At 33.9% G+C, this 16,508-nt stretch overlaps 1 protein-coding gene across 1 annotated transcript in view; it reads right to left on the minus strand.

Annotated features, from left to right (window-relative positions):
* The window catches only part of LOC131853043 (uncharacterized), a 64,333-nt gene extending 48,632 nt beyond the window's left edge, over positions 1–15,701 (minus strand). The window contains exon 1 of the mRNA XM_059203835.1: positions 15,387–15,701. The gene's annotated coding sequence lies outside the window, so the exon portion shown is untranslated. The remainder of the gene's footprint in view (positions 1–15,386) is intronic.
* Positions 15,702–16,508: the final 807 nt, after the last annotated feature.

Consider the following 16,508-nt stretch of genomic DNA (forward strand, 5'->3'; position numbering starts at 1 on the left):
CGCCCCAATTTGTTTATAAATATCAACAAATTATCGTAATTTAAATTAATAAGAATAAGTGGACACATATATATGAATTAAATATATCTCTGTATCTGTATATTATAAGTTACTAACATAGTTTTATAAGTTTTTACCCGAATTAAAATAAATAATAATTATAACCTTTACAGCTTCTCCGGACGGTACGGGGCGAGTGCAGATGGCACTTCAAACCCGCGAGGATTTTGGAGCGGCTGAAGACCAACTCTCGCCTGACGGATACGACTTTAGTCTGAGGATACCGCTAGGAGTTCACGTACTACCATGTGATTATGTTTATAAATCGTCTAAGCCTTTGTTTGTATTCTAGATACTTTGAGTATTTTCTAACAAAAGAGACGATTCTAGAAACTACGTATCGTCGGTTAGTGAACTCATAGCTAATATATAAAAAGAAATAATAAATAAGTATCTCTGGACAATTAACACAGCGCCATCTAATCCCACGGTAAGCAGAGCACTTATTGGTATTAGACAATTGATATAAATACATAGATTTTTTTTGTATATACATACATAATATACAAAGAAAACCCAGACCGATCTGCCTCTGGCGCACAAAGTATCATAAACACGGATACAAATGTTTGCACCGCGCGAGGAATCGAACCTTCGACCGTCGGAGCTAAACCGCTAGACGACTACTCACTAGAGAGCTTTGTCTGTTACAACTGCATTAGGTATATTTTATAATCATTGTAACTGTGATTCTGACTCGCACTATTATTGTGGATACCTAGATACGTTGTTGTATGTTGGATAATTAATCAATGTAGACCAGAACATAAATAAACCAACTATCCAACTACAAATTTGTATTTGAGTAAACGTTCACGGATGTTTTAAAGGGCCTATCGTAAACATTTTTGATGGTCCGGCAAGTTAGTAATCGTATTACAGTTAAATATATATATGTATGTGCTGTAGATCGGTTAGTTAAGTATAATCTAATATGTAAAACATTCCCATTAATAGCCAAACAGACAAAAACTAATTATAATTGCTATTATATTTAGAATACTAGCTGTTCCCGCGGCTTCGTCCGCGTTGAATTTAACTTTATTTTTCTAAAATAAAGTAGCCTAAGTTACTCCTTATTACATCAGCTACCTGACATAAGAAGTCCCGTCAAAATCGGTCCAGCCATTTCAGAGATTAGCCGGAACAAACAGACAGACAGACAGACAAAAATTATTTTGATGTATGTACCATGTTTATATTCATTTGCATGTAGTAAAAAACGGTTATTTCAATATAACAAACAGACACTGCAATTTTATTTATATGTATGTATAGATAACAGCAATTTCATTTTGCTCATTCTTCTTGAAGAGTCTGCGTTCCGAATGAGTGGTAGAAAAAAAAATGTGACAATTCAAAAGTGCAAATATTAAGTTATTGACGAAAGATTATTTTTATTTATATTTCTAATATTGTTTTTAATTTGATTTGCGTGACTATTGTAGGTAATCATATACATATGGTATGCGTTCGTTACATATTGGATGACTAGAGCAAATTCAAAATAATACACTTATTAAAATAATAATAAATGTAATGCGAAATATAATTATACCTACTAGTGAATAACACAAAGAAACGATGAGTGTTCACATATCTACTCAAGGTTACTCAAATTAACGAACTCTCTCATTATTTGTTTAAGATTATTCTGCCTTTCAGTATTTTTGAGATGTTTGTGACACGGGACAGCGATCTATATAAATGAAAACTACTTGAAGGAACTTTGTAAGGAATACTCATTGAAAGTCACCAATATAATAATCAATTCGACTATATAATATTGTTAATAAAAGTATTAGCTATTAATGTATGTGTTACTTTAGTTTTATCTAAAAAGAGTAAACTCTCGGGATGATCTTTTCAAAAATAAATTTAAACTCTCATAAAATACTTAGATACTTTCCTACCCTATCTAATGGCATTATCAATACATATAAATAAAATTGGAGTGTCTGTTTGTAATATTGAAATAACCGTTTTTTACTACATGCATATGAACATAAATACGGTACATACACCAAAATATTTTTTTTTATATTTTTGGTCTGTCTGTCTATCTGTTTGTTCTGGCTAACCTCTAAATGGTTGAACCGATTATGAGTCCCGTCATAATTTATGGCAGGTAGCTAATGTAATAAGGAGTAACTTAGGCTACTTTTATTTTACAAAAACAAAGTTAAATTCCAGGCGGACGAAGTCGCGTTAACAGCTAGTTCTGAATATATTTGTGATTTCAAGAATAATTACGATGTTTTAAATCCTAAATGTGAACTCGTATTTAATCTACCTACAATATATTTTCAGTTTACGTTTTATTGGACTTGTTTTGACTAAACTGTATTTTTGCTGGATAGTCAAAACACGTCTCTTTTGTGTAAAGATCTAAGTAAAGTATGAATACGTCAGCAATACATCAACAATCGACCTACATACAATACGCGTCTGCCAAATACCATATACACGATCCCTGCAAACTACATGTTGGATACAATTATTATACATCTAAAATTATGCACAGAGATATTACTATTTCAAGGTAATCTAGAAAGCTAGGCTTGCCAACTGTGTAGCTAGTCCAAAACAATGTCTTGTCATTAGGGAAAAATTCAAGCAAAATTCTCACATAATATAAACGTCCAAGTGAATTTATTTACTTCTTACATATATGTAGATTTAAATTTAATTAACTTTACATATACTAAGGCCAGTGGTCTAGCGGTTTAGCACGCAGCTTTACTTCCGCGGTCGCGAGTTCGATTCCTCCCACGGTGCAAACATTTGTATTCAATTTTATGATTTTTTGTATCGGTCTGGGTGTTTTCTGTGCATATTATGTATGTATTTACAAAACAAAATATGTAAGTATTTATATCAGTTGTCTACTACGATTACGAGTGCTTACCATTTGGTAATGTGTTAATTGTCTAGGTTTTATTATTATTATTATACATAGATATTTTGTTACCTATCTATATTTTCTGAATATAGATAAGCAACAAAATATAGAAAGAGAGAATAAGACTAGGAATGACAAACAAGATGGCGGTCTGACCTGATAGTGATGGATTATGGATGATGAACTATATGAACAGCACTATGCGTACCACGTTATCATGTAACGCAATATATGTTGCTTAATGTAATTAATTAAGCAACAGTAATGAATTCCGGATGTCAAGCTTCTTGCCCAGAGAATTCAATACTTTATCTCAGCGAAAGGAAGGCTAAAATAGGTAGAAAGAATTCTCTATTATCTCGGATATATGATGTTATCTTTATTACAGTACCTAATAACAGACAAAATATAGTCAAACAACAATGATTAAACTCAAAACTGTAATGTATTAGCAACACTTAAAAATACCACCAAATACACTAAATGTTTGCTACAAAACAGCAAGAAATAATTAGGTAATTTGAAACTCCGTATTATTAAAGTCATGACTCTGTTTATTTATTTATTTGATACATTAAATTATCGGACTACAGATCAATAGTTAAATGACATGTAATATGAGCTGTATCTGTGTATAGGCTGTATTTGTATATATACTGCTGTGTATAGGCAGTGTATTGCTGTGTATAGGCCTCTGCTAACTCACTCTGCGTGAATACTGAGCGTGATGTTTAGTTCTTTGGTTAAAGTTATTTTTTTTCGGTCTACTCTAATGCTATTGGCTGCGGCAACCTTACAGCTCACCGGACGATAGGGGGCGAGAGCAGATAGCACTCCAAATCAGCGTAAGGACTTATGGAGCGGCTGAAGACCAAGTCCCGCCTAACGGATACGACTTTAGTGTGAGGGCACTGCTAGGGGTTCGAACCTCGGCTGAGACCGTCGTAATTTCGTCGTAATTAGATGGGGGATCGATCGGTTATTCAGTCCTGCTACCCTACTTATGGGGTCGCTTTAACCGTTGCATGAATCGATACTTTATTTGCCGATTTGCAGTCTTCACACTTAAATTTCAATACATTCACATCAATAACTTCATTACATCTACATCGGGCGGAAGGGAATTATTAGTAATGGGAATTAGTAACTCCCATTGCTAGCAATGTACCATGTTAGGTCGACCTCCACGCGGTTCCCCCTGGAAACCATCGTGATAAACTCTCGGTGAATTTATCACGATGGGCGAACTGACCTGACCTCATGCTCATCCTATCATCCTCCACTGGTGCCCCGCCAGCGATAACCGTCAGCGCTGGCGGGTGCATAATTCCATTATCATATACAAAAAAAATACATCTACATCAACGACTATCGATTCTACGACGAACGACTAACTGCCACTGGACTTGAAGATTCAGTAACCTATGTCGGTGATTTAGTTTTCTGGAGAATTATTTCGTTACGGATTCATTTCTTCAGAGAAAGTTTAAGAGCCTATATAACGATTTTGATAATTATTTTTGCAATCAAATAGGGTTGCGTCAATTCTCTACTAATTTTATTCTTATTAATATTATTTTTAATCATTGGCATTTATTTAACAACAGCTACCTCGGACAAAGAATTAGTCTAGCCGTTCAAAGGGGGAACGCTGCCCCTCTTCGGAACCTTGCCTAAAAAGGAGTCCCTCCTTTTAATAATATATTTTAGTTATTATATTATATTTTTTAAGGTTTTTAGTTTTAGGTTCTTAGTTGTACAATTAAGTTGTATATTACATTAAATGATTTCTATTTAAAAATTTATATTTAAATGAAGTTGCAGAACTGTAATATTATATGCATTGCAAAAGAATTCACGCTACAGTTTGGTATTTATGTTTTGTAATATCTCAGCTTACTATTCATTATTGCATTAAAATTTCTGGTTAAAATTATTGTGCAAAACAACGTTCTCGCGAAGTGCCACATCTGACTATCCTATGTCTGTTATTCAAGAAGATGATTTTAAATTAAATTTCACGATCCAATTATACGATATTGGTATAATCAAATAACTTAGTCGAAAATTTATTGTTTTGTATAATAAATGTACTAATTATGATCTATATTGTACTTAAGTTTACTGTTTTTCCTTGTTACTAAGCAAAAAAAAGTGATAATTGTGTTTTCTTCGCGCTCCTTATTATAATTGTTTTATGTTATACTAGCTGTTCCCGCGATTTCGTCCGCGTAGAATTTAACTGAAATAAAAGTAGCCTTATTACATCACCTACCTGCCAAAAAAAGTCCCGTCAAATCGGTCCAGCCATTTCAGAAATTAGCCGAAACAAACAGACAGACAAAAAATGTAAAAAATCTTATTTGTGTGTACCGTATTTATATTCATATGCATGTAGTAAAAACGGTTATTTCAATATTACAAACAGACACTCCAATTTTATTTATATATATAGATTTCATATTACTGTACAAATGATACCAAATAGGTCTCCACTCAGCATATGCCGTGAATGACGGGGTGACACGACGCTGGTATTCTTCGAATACCTTTATACATATAAATATATATAACAATAACAATATATAATATATACATAAGTAAATCTAGGCGCAGAACAGTGAGTAAAATTTAACACACATAGCTACGACATAATACAAACTATATATAAATATTAATAGCTACAATCAAATGAGTGTAGGATGTCTTAATAGAAGTCAGTCTGTATTAAGTTAGAAATAGGAAATCTATCTGTAACTCTAAGGCTTTACAACGCCGTCGCCAGGCCGATATCAGGCTTACGGAGTGGTCGCTAAATGATACTACGAACGACGGCTTGCAATCGTATAAATAGATCACAGACTTACTGAAGTACCATAATATAGCACAAGGAAGTGACCCTAGTACTAGTGAAATGAAAAAAATTTATAAAATTTGTTCTTTTAGACATTAAATTCCTAATTTTAAATATAGTCTAGTGTATAGTCTTTGAATCTTCTCTCTCTATCCATTCAACGCATCACTTGTATCCGCGTTCTAAATTTTAAAAGAAAGAAAGAAAAAATATTTTATAGTTTGATTCTTATGACTATAGATATATACATAGATACAAATTTGTTACGATTCTTACATTAAAAAAAAAATAAATAATGATACTATATGACAACCTCGATGGCCTAGTGATTTAGCACACGGCTTCCGATAGTCGGGGTTCGATTCATACCGTGCAAACATTTGTATTCATGTGTATGTTTGTTTGTATCAGTCTTGGTGTTTTCTAAGTATATTATGAATGTATTAACACACATATATATAGCAGTATCCATAACACAAGCTCTGCTTACCATGGGACTAGACGGCCCTGTGTTAATTGTCCAGAGTGATTTATTTATTATTTCTTTTTATATATTAGCTATGAGTTCACTAACCGACGATACGTAGTTTCTAGAATCGTCTCTTTTGTTAGAAAATACTCAAAGTATCTAGAATACAAACAAAGGCTTAGACGATTTATAAACATAATCACATGGTAGTACATGAACTCCTAGCGGTATCCTCAGACTAAAGTCGTATCCGTCAGGCGAGAGTTGTCTTCAGCGGGTTTGAAGTGCCATCTGCACTCGCCCCCTACCGTCCGGAGAAGCTGTAAAGGCCAACTGCGGCAAATAGCATTAGGGTAGTCCGAAATAAACATCATCACATCACTATTGGTACTAGCAGTAATTTCTAAAGCAAATATATACGTGATATTTAGTAGGTAACAACGAGCAATTAGTGTTAAACTATTGTCAATAAAAAGTAGAGTCACCTTAATGAATACTTAATGGAAACAAACATTGTGCACCATGAAATGTAATATTGAATGTCCAATTTGTTACTAATTGTGCCTTTAATTGACTGTTTTATTGAAATAAGAATTAATTTATCAATTTTTCACGACATTAAAATGGAAGAATCACACTAGATGGCATCTCGTCTAGTGAGATTCTCTCATCTCATCTTGCAATTAGTAAAGTTCTTTTTATTTATTTATTATTAATTTCAATGCACACAATCATTACATAGTATAAAATAAAGTCGCTGTCGCTATCCGTCCCTATGTATGCTTAAATCTTTAAAACTACGCAACGGATTTTGAAACTGTTTTTTTTAAGTAGAGTGATTCAAGAGGAAGGTTTATATATATAAAAGATATGTACAACCGTGTGAAGCCGGGGCGAGTAGCTAGTACCAAATATAGTAAAATACATTTGGCAGACTTAACACCATGCGGCATTTTCTACCTCATGAACGATGACGGCCTCAGTAGTCTAGCTAGCGCTGTAGTACCGACTTACTTCCGATGGTCGCGGGTTTGATTCCTCGCACGGTACAAGCATTTGTATTCATGAGTATGATTGTTTGTATCGGCCTATGTATAAACGAAAAAAATATATCTCTATGTATTTCTATCAACTATCTAGTGTCCATATCACAAGCTTTTGCTACCTCAACTTGTGACTAGATGGCGCTGTGTAAATTGTTCTAAGATTATTATTATTACTTAAAACAATTGTATGTACGTACATATTATACACATACCGGTATAAACCGGTGTAATAAGATTATCACTTCACATACTCGACTAAACGTTAATTTGTTTCATGTTCAGTTTTCTTTCCGGTCATCGGGTCGTATTTGTTTGTGTTTCTTCAACTTCCGCGGTTGCTCGACTACACCGATGTACGATAAAATAGCCGGGTGCCGACCTCCTGCCTGTTTGTCTAATAATACAATTTGGGTACTATTTTATATTTATCGATTACCAAACAAGGTGAAATTATGGTTTAATATTGTAAGCACTTATTACTGTATGTTTCATAGCAATCTCTTTACGATTCTAACATGAAAATAAATGAATATGAATCATATGTATATATGTATATACTAGCTATTCCGGCAAACGTTGTTTTGCCATATAAATTAAAATAGGGGTTGATGCTAGAAGGGTGAAAATTTAGGGTTGTACGTAGTTTTCAATCCTAAACAATAATGTAATGAAAATAAAATATTATGTCTAAAAAATAGAACATACATATTTAGGGGTGGATATCCCTTACCACTTAGTCCCGTAAAATCCCGTACATGAACAACTATTGCCATGCACGCTCGTCATTCAATTAATAGTAAATAATTCCGAATTCTATGTTGATTTGGCTGCCTATTCTCTAGTGTGGCACTGAAAGTCACCTAAATTTCTTTTACTTATTCATGTATTTTTTGTATCTCATGTATGTTATGTGCCTGTAATTAATGAATAAAGAATTTACCTATCTATTAATTAATTTAAAAATACTCTATCATATCATATCATAAAAGGATAAACATCTACTCTAATTGAAATATTTATAATAAATTGCTCCATAATATTTTTAATATCATAAGAGAATACTATCTATATATACATATAATAGATCTATTGCGCTGCACTTGGCCTGTAGTTAAAACATCAACTAACACTGTTGTATGTTTATAATAGAAACATTAAACTTTACCAGACGAAACAGTTTTTATAAGTAGCAAACTAATGTATTTAATATTTGTTACATGTATATTATTTCTGTAATACTCTATAGTCCTGGTTCAATGACATTGTATCATAACATCGCCTAGATATATACTTTTATCAATTTCTTCAACGATTTAGATATAGAACTTATAAAATCATGTTCAATAGAAATAGAAATAATCTTTATTTAAATAAACTTAATGTAATCATTTTTATTCCAAACTAGTGTAGAATACACCACTCATTCAGCATGTAGACTAACGACAGGAAAACTTACTTTTAACTAACAATATAGAGCGAATCTCTGTATTGTAATCTTAAAGTGTGACTAGGCAACATTTCTTAGATCATCAAGATCATTACAATGAAATGACATAATGTAGGTGGACATAGGTACGAGATTTGGCGCACCCAAATGACGTGGCCGTGGCGCACTATTGTCGGACATCCAATGTTTGTGTTGTTTGTACGTATGACATCAGTCGCAAGGACAAACTGCAATGCACTACTAACATATACTATTTTTACCCTACACTGACCGAACGAAACAAAACATAAACAACACATTTATAATGGAAATGTCACTGTGCTATATTAAAAGTAGTTTAATATATATTTAACTTCAATGCACAAATATAAAGTTTTTATTTAGAAAAACTCTAATGCTGCAAACCGCAGCTGGCCTTTACAGCTTCACCGGATGATAGAGGGCGAGTGAGCACTCTAAACACGCGGAAGGACTTATGGAGCGGCTGAAGGCCAACTCCCACCTGACGGATACGACTTTAGTCTGAGGGCAACGCTAGGGATTTGAACCTCGGCTCAGGCCCCGGCCGAGGTAATTTCGAGCACCGTTTGAATTGGAGGATCGGATAGGTACGAGTATATGTCGGACTTAACACCTTGTGGTGTTATCTACCAGTCAACCATGAGTGGTGCAGAGAAATATTATGTTGCTGTGGCCAAGAAATATATACATACACTCTTGAGGCTCCTTGATGTTTGGTATGCATGGTTTCATAAAAACAATGAATGCAGATTGCGGAGTATCGGTCAACTGTTGATAAGCAACTGATAAGAGTTGAAGGGTCACGTGGTCACGAGAGATTTTATAGGGGTACAGGGTAGCGCAACTCGCAGGTAGCGTAGTGAGTAATTTCTCCCATACGCCTTATTGACGCGCAAATGAACGTGTTGGTACTTGTTTTATTTTATGGTGTCGATGTTTTTTTAAAGCTTTGGTTTCAAGCTTTCTAATGACATATTACTTTTATTTCAATCTTGTATACTTTTATTTATAACAATGTTTGAATGTAGGGGTAGCGCTTGAGTCGATTTGGTTGCTCGCGAGTGTATATATAATTCTATAATGTAAAAACTATTATTGGCTGTTATACAACACTTTGATACCACGAACTTGAAAGTGCATTGTGCGTTGTTCTATTTACATTTCACTACGACATTGACTGCTCTTAAAATATTTTATTAGTCAATTTCTACAGATAATTGCCGGACTCGGTGGTCTAGCGGTTTAGTTCTCCACCTTACATTCGATTATCGTGGGTTCGATTCCTCGCACTGTACAAACATTTATATTTGTACTGGTCTAGGTGTTCCAAATATATTTTTATCAGTTATCTGCCCATAAACACAAGCTCTATTTAGCTAGGGACTAGATGGCGCTGTATGAATTGACCGGTGTTATTATTATTACTAATTTTAGATACGTTATGATTATAGTCAATTGATTTGGGAACTGTGTAGTCGATAAATTGTAAAAAGCTATGTATGAAAAATACATTTATTCACAGAAAATATTTTTTTTTATAAAATTTCGTGGCAAATAATGTACATCTTCAAAAAACATTACATAATGAATGTGTATGTGCAAAATGAAGAATATTAATAAAGGTAAATATTATTTTAAACTTTACTAAACCCTATATGTATCTACTATTTATACAATGTACACAGTACTACATCTGCGCCTCTGTCGCCCTTATTCCATCCCCAAGCAGCTTAGTAAGCTGTATTGTATTCGGATGAAAGGCTATCTATATCGATCACTATATATATATATATATGTAAAGCAGAGAAATTGCAGGGTATGACACCTTAATTCTCTGGAATTGCATAATGTATTAATATCCCTTTTACAATCCAGCTTGTTTGCTATTCCAGATAAATAAAAAAATATATTAGTATATGGCAGATAACACTTATCTATTAACGTAGACAAAGATCTGTTAAACACAAAAGAATCGATTATTTTGTAAACCGACTTTATTTTATCAAGTTATTACCTACATATTACACGGCATCATCGCCAATTCTGAACTAATTCCGTTGAATCCTTATTTAATCGAAAAATCTCGCTATCATCACGATTAAATTGAATTTTTTGTTGAACATTTTCTTGTATTATAAGTAGTAACATGGTTTCTGAGAATTTAACGGCCTAACGTTTTGTATAGATACTATCTATATATATGTAGTCCATGTATTTATTACATTAAATTGTAGTGGTAGTCATTTTATATTAATTTTTACGGCTATCTGTCATATAATAGCAAATCTGCAAACAAGACTCTGGACAAAATAAACAAAAAGTCGAAACAATAAGTTATACCACAGTTATACTTAACCTATTGTAATTGGGGGAAAGGTGATTATTAGTAATGTGGACTGATGATTATTGCTGGCAATGTACCATGTCAGGTTGACCTACACGCGGTTCCCCCTGGATCTTGATAAATTTTTAGTGATATTGTTACGATGGGCTAACTGACTACCTCATGCTCATCCTATCAATCTCCACTGGTGCCCCGCCAAGGTAAACCGTTAGTGCTGGCTTGTGCACTATTCCATTATCATCCTTAAAAAAAGTCACTCTATTAAAACATCTTTATTTCTTTTGTGCGCGTGCAGTTCCGATTTTTAATGAGAAGGCTAAGAGCCGCTGAGGGGCCTCATGGCGGTTGCCTACTCTGCTAATGGTTCATCCGGTCTGGATACCGGAAATTGCCTTCTATATACACATAAAATTACATGGAGTGACCATAATATAACTCGATATTCTGCTAAAAGATTATTCTATATTTGGACAAAAATAATAGATGCCCCAAAATAAACGGCCTTGTTGCTCTACTCTTGTTAATTAATTTCCTCGATGAAACACAAGAAAACAACAGGATATCCTACGTTTATAAGTGTCCCAGTCCGATATACAGGCCGAACGCAGAAAATGTAAGCTTCCTGCCGTCGTAAACTCCAGTAGGGGCCTAGAAATGGTCTGGCATATGACTATGACCTCATCTAATGGGATTGCCAAAACTGGGTCGTGTTCAAATAATTTGCATATTATATTAAACTTTTGTAAATTAGGTACAGTAGAATAAAATATCTTTCTTAGTAAGTTGGATATGGACAATATCATGAACTGACTTAAGCAAAACAGTTTCTTGAACTAAATTTTTCAAAAGTAAATTTCTCTCGGGATTTTATTCTCTTTTAGAAATAATTGAGGAATTAGAGTATAAGTTAAGTAAAAAAAATATCATTTAAAAAAAATTCAGGTATTAGATAGATAGAATATAATTTGTTTGTAACATACAGTAAGAAAAGACAAACAATATATTAAAGGACTCATGGCTACAAAAAGGCTAGGCTAGTTTATTGCTGAACCAATCTTTTTAAAGGCATCCTTAGAGAAATGGATATAAATATCGAACAGGTAAGTGATATCCAAAAATGTAATAACAAACATATAATGATGATGAAGGAAAATAAAAATAAGTATAATATGAATTAAAATGTATGTAACTAACAATAATCACATATATACACTTACACGACCTACACCCATATTATGAACAACGTACATAATTTTTAAGGTAAGATAAATTTATCTTACGTTGTACTAAACATATATTAAAATACCATCCTGAACGAAACTTAAATATTAAGGAGGAAGTCTCTTACTTGTCGTTTAGGTCTATATATGTATAGATATATCCTAATATAATATTATAAATGCGAAAGTTTGTAAGTATGGATGTTTGTTACTCTTTCACGCGAAAACTACTGAACAGATTTTAGCTTATGCATCAGAATACCTTGTAAAGTAAGATTATTAATTCCAGTCAGTAAAAAGACATTTCCAGTGTTGCAAGTTTTTACTCCCAAATAAATAGTGATGTGGTACAATGGAGATTTAACAATTAAAAGTTAGTCGAGATTAGATTTTTTTTATTCAATATCAAATTGCCTTTATATAAATAAAAATTCTAATGTTAATTCCTCTGAATCTCTTTATACATTTTTTCCCAGCATTTGTAATAATGTTATAGTGAGAAATTTTAATATGCTGGTAAGGTCCATATTTCTAAAATCGTAATATTTAATATGGTATGTATTTAATATTTAACAATAAAAAAAAACGCTTTGATACCTAATAAAATAAAGCATGACTAAATGTCTAAGTCTATTGATTGCCGCACATCACTATTGTAGCGGGTCACCCTTTTTTGTATCAGTGACAGTTGCACTTGTCATTTTACTGGCTGGATAAATAATCGTACTTTAGGCTATAATTTTTATTTAATTTTAACGCAGGTACAGCTAGTTAAAAGTATAACTGATCTCTATATGTGTATGGGAAACATAGACTAGAATAGAATAGAAAATCATTTATTCTAATAAACTTAATTTAAGCATTTTTGAATAGTCATAACATTTTTTTTTATCTACCGCCCATTCGGAAAGTTGTCTCATCACAAAAAGAACGAGCAAGAAACTTGTGTGTTGATCTTTTAAATGATCCTTGTAAGTTCACATTTACAAGTCGATATGTGAGAATACAAACTACCAACCAGCACGTAACAGAACCTATAATAATGATTGTTAAAAATGATTTCCCGAAAATGATCTTTTGTACTAAATCATTATCATCATCTGCTTCTTCCTGATCACATTTATTTGTGGTCAGCGTAATATGTTTTTCTCTTCCATTCATCCCTGTTCGCAGTCATCTCATTATTTACTCCCATTCTTACCATATCATATGTGTCTACTAAATCAATGACCATTAAATTGTTTTTGTGAAACATCATCTTCAGATTTCAATAAGATATTAATGCCCACGACTTTTGTGTTAAATCACTGCTGTGGGCAATGACTAGTGGCCCCATTGCTAGCAATGTACCATATGAGGTCGACCTTCACAAGGTTCCCACTGGAATTCACTGTTGCAGTATTTGTAGTGGGTAGTAATATCCACGCCTGTCTGACAAAAGAGTCCAGTTGCCGAATATAATATGGTAACTAATCACTTTCTAACCTTTAACCTAACAAAACGCTGTAATGAAACTTTTTTTTTTTTTACTGCGTCGGTGGTAAACAAGAATTCGGCCCATCTGATGGTAAACGGTCTCCGTAGCCTATTATTTTCTGCTGAAATCCTATTCTAACTCAATTCTAACACAACATTAGCAGAACAATTTTGAAACAACAATCAGCAAGTCAAAATAGTGACAGCCTCGCTGGTCTAGTGGTTTAGCACACCTCTTTACTATCCGATGGTCGCTGGTTCGATTCCTCGCACGGTACAAACATTTGTATTCATGAGTATGATTTTTTGAATCGGTCTGAGTGTTTTCTATATCATTTATTTACAAAATAAATGTATCCATGTACATATATCAGTTGTCTAGTACCCATAACACAAGCTCAGCTTAGCTTGGGTCTAGATGGCGTTGTGTGAATTGTCCTGAGATATTATTATTATTAAAATGTGCACGTGAATTAAAATTATTAATATTATTTGAATATTGAGAATTTTAGTCTCCTGATCCTTAGGTATTATAATAATAATAATAATAATCTCAGTCCAACTCCTACAGCGCCATCTAAACCCAAGTTAAGCTATCTAAAGGTTGTTTGAAGGGTAAAGGTTAATTGACACAAATACATACATGTTACACATAGTAAATACCCAGACCGATACAAACAATCATACTTATGAATACAAAATGCCATGTGAAGAATCGAACCCGCGACCATCAAGTAAAGTAGTTGTTAAACCACTACACCATCGAGTCCGACGTATAATGCTGTTAGGAATCGATGTGCCGAAACATAACAAAACAACGTCTAGTCTAAATATATAAAATACACTAGCTGAAAGACCTAACTGAATAATTGTAATCAAATGTTAGAAGTGTAAACTTTTTTAACATACATACCTAGATAGAGTAAAGAATGCAAACGTGTACTATATCCACAGAATTGAAAACAAAATCTAATTCGTGCCTTAAATTCTGATGTTATAATTTTTACATATGTATTTATATTTATATATAAACTTCAATACTACAGTATATACATATATGAAGACATAATTTGAATGTCTGTTTGACTGTATTCTGATGTAAAGTTTCATCAAAATCCGTTTAGCAGATTTGGCGTGAAAGAGTAAGAACCATCCATACTCACAAACTGTCACGTTTATAATATTATTCAGATATATGTATATTTCATGTACTTAAGGGTGCTAGTAAATAAAAACAACGTAATGTGTAATCTATACATTACATTATAAATCAATTTGTTACAATTTCTTGACATACATTATGTTTCTGTTGAATACGTTAAAGACGAAAATTAACGTGGCCATCAAATTTTATGAATTATTTGGAACGCAGTAAAGGAGATCGATTGAGTAACACTGCGTGACAGCACATAAATGTTTACAACTTGTAAGAATAATGTAGGGGCCTATTTTATTTATAGTTAGAAACAGATTGCGGCTTCACGGAGACGATCCTAGCGTATTGCTGCGTAATTGCAACGATATAGGGATAAGGAGTGCATACATACGTGCACTGAGTCCGGTCCGTGGGATGCCGGTGCGGGCGCAGTCGGTGCATTCAGGATCAGCCGTCCGAATCGTCAGACAAACGTATCAAAAACAAGAGGGATCGAATATATGCGGCCGGCTGTTTATAAACATTGGAATCGGTCGGGATGCGATCAATACCGCGACGGGCGTTCCGAGCAGCCGGGGCCCCGCCGGCCCCAATCAGCCTCACCTGCCGCGCGAAATCTGCGGCGTGAGTACACAGTGCACTGGACCGGGATGCACGATGCAACGCGTTGGAGCGTACCGTACACGCGTAGTTAGCCAGCGGCAGACGACGGCCGTGTGCGTCGCCCTACTAGTTACGTCACGCGGTTTTGACAGCTGGCGCACGAGGCACGACGCCGGCCGAGTCCGCGCCGCGGCGCCACCGGCGCTGCGCCGACGATCAATACTCGCTAATAGGAAGGAGCGACGATGCACCGCACCGAACTATATTATATACACAGTGCAAGCCACCTACCACAATATAGATACTCGTATTAAACTAAACAATGTAAAAATTAGTAAGATTCTATGTTTTTTACATTGTTTAGTCTGATTTGACCTACAATATGGTTACTGGTATCAGACAAAGCTTAATATTTAAAATATAGTAACACCACCAATGCAGATACTAAAATGTATCATTCATAACGTTTACTATATAAAAATAACACTAGCTAATAAGCTTCTTTTCTAAATTATATGTAATCATTTAAGAAAGGTGTTATATATGATTGTGGATGGTTATAAGGGCAGAGGTCGGAAGAAAAAGAGATGGACTGTGTGAAGATTATAATGTAAGGAATATATTATAGTTACACCAATGCAGATACTAAACCGTCAACTATTTTATCATTCATAACGGTTACTATAAAAATAACATTGGCTAATAAGTTAAATTTCTGAATTACATGTATTCATTTAAGGAAGGTGTTATATAGAACAATGGTTATAAGGGCAGGAAAAGAGATGGATGGACTGTGTGAAAGATGATACGGTAAAAAAGGGAGGTACGATATGACTGCAAACAGGGATGAGCGGAAGAGAACATATCACGCCAACCCCCAATAAATGGGATATATATGGAAAAAGCAGAT

This window comes from Achroia grisella, unplaced genomic scaffold, assembly GCF_030625045.1.
Source record: "Achroia grisella isolate CSIRO2021 unplaced genomic scaffold, CSIRO_AGI_Agris_v1 utg874, whole genome shotgun sequence".
NCBI classification, from domain to species: Eukaryota; Metazoa; Arthropoda; class Insecta; order Lepidoptera; family Pyralidae; genus Achroia; species Achroia grisella.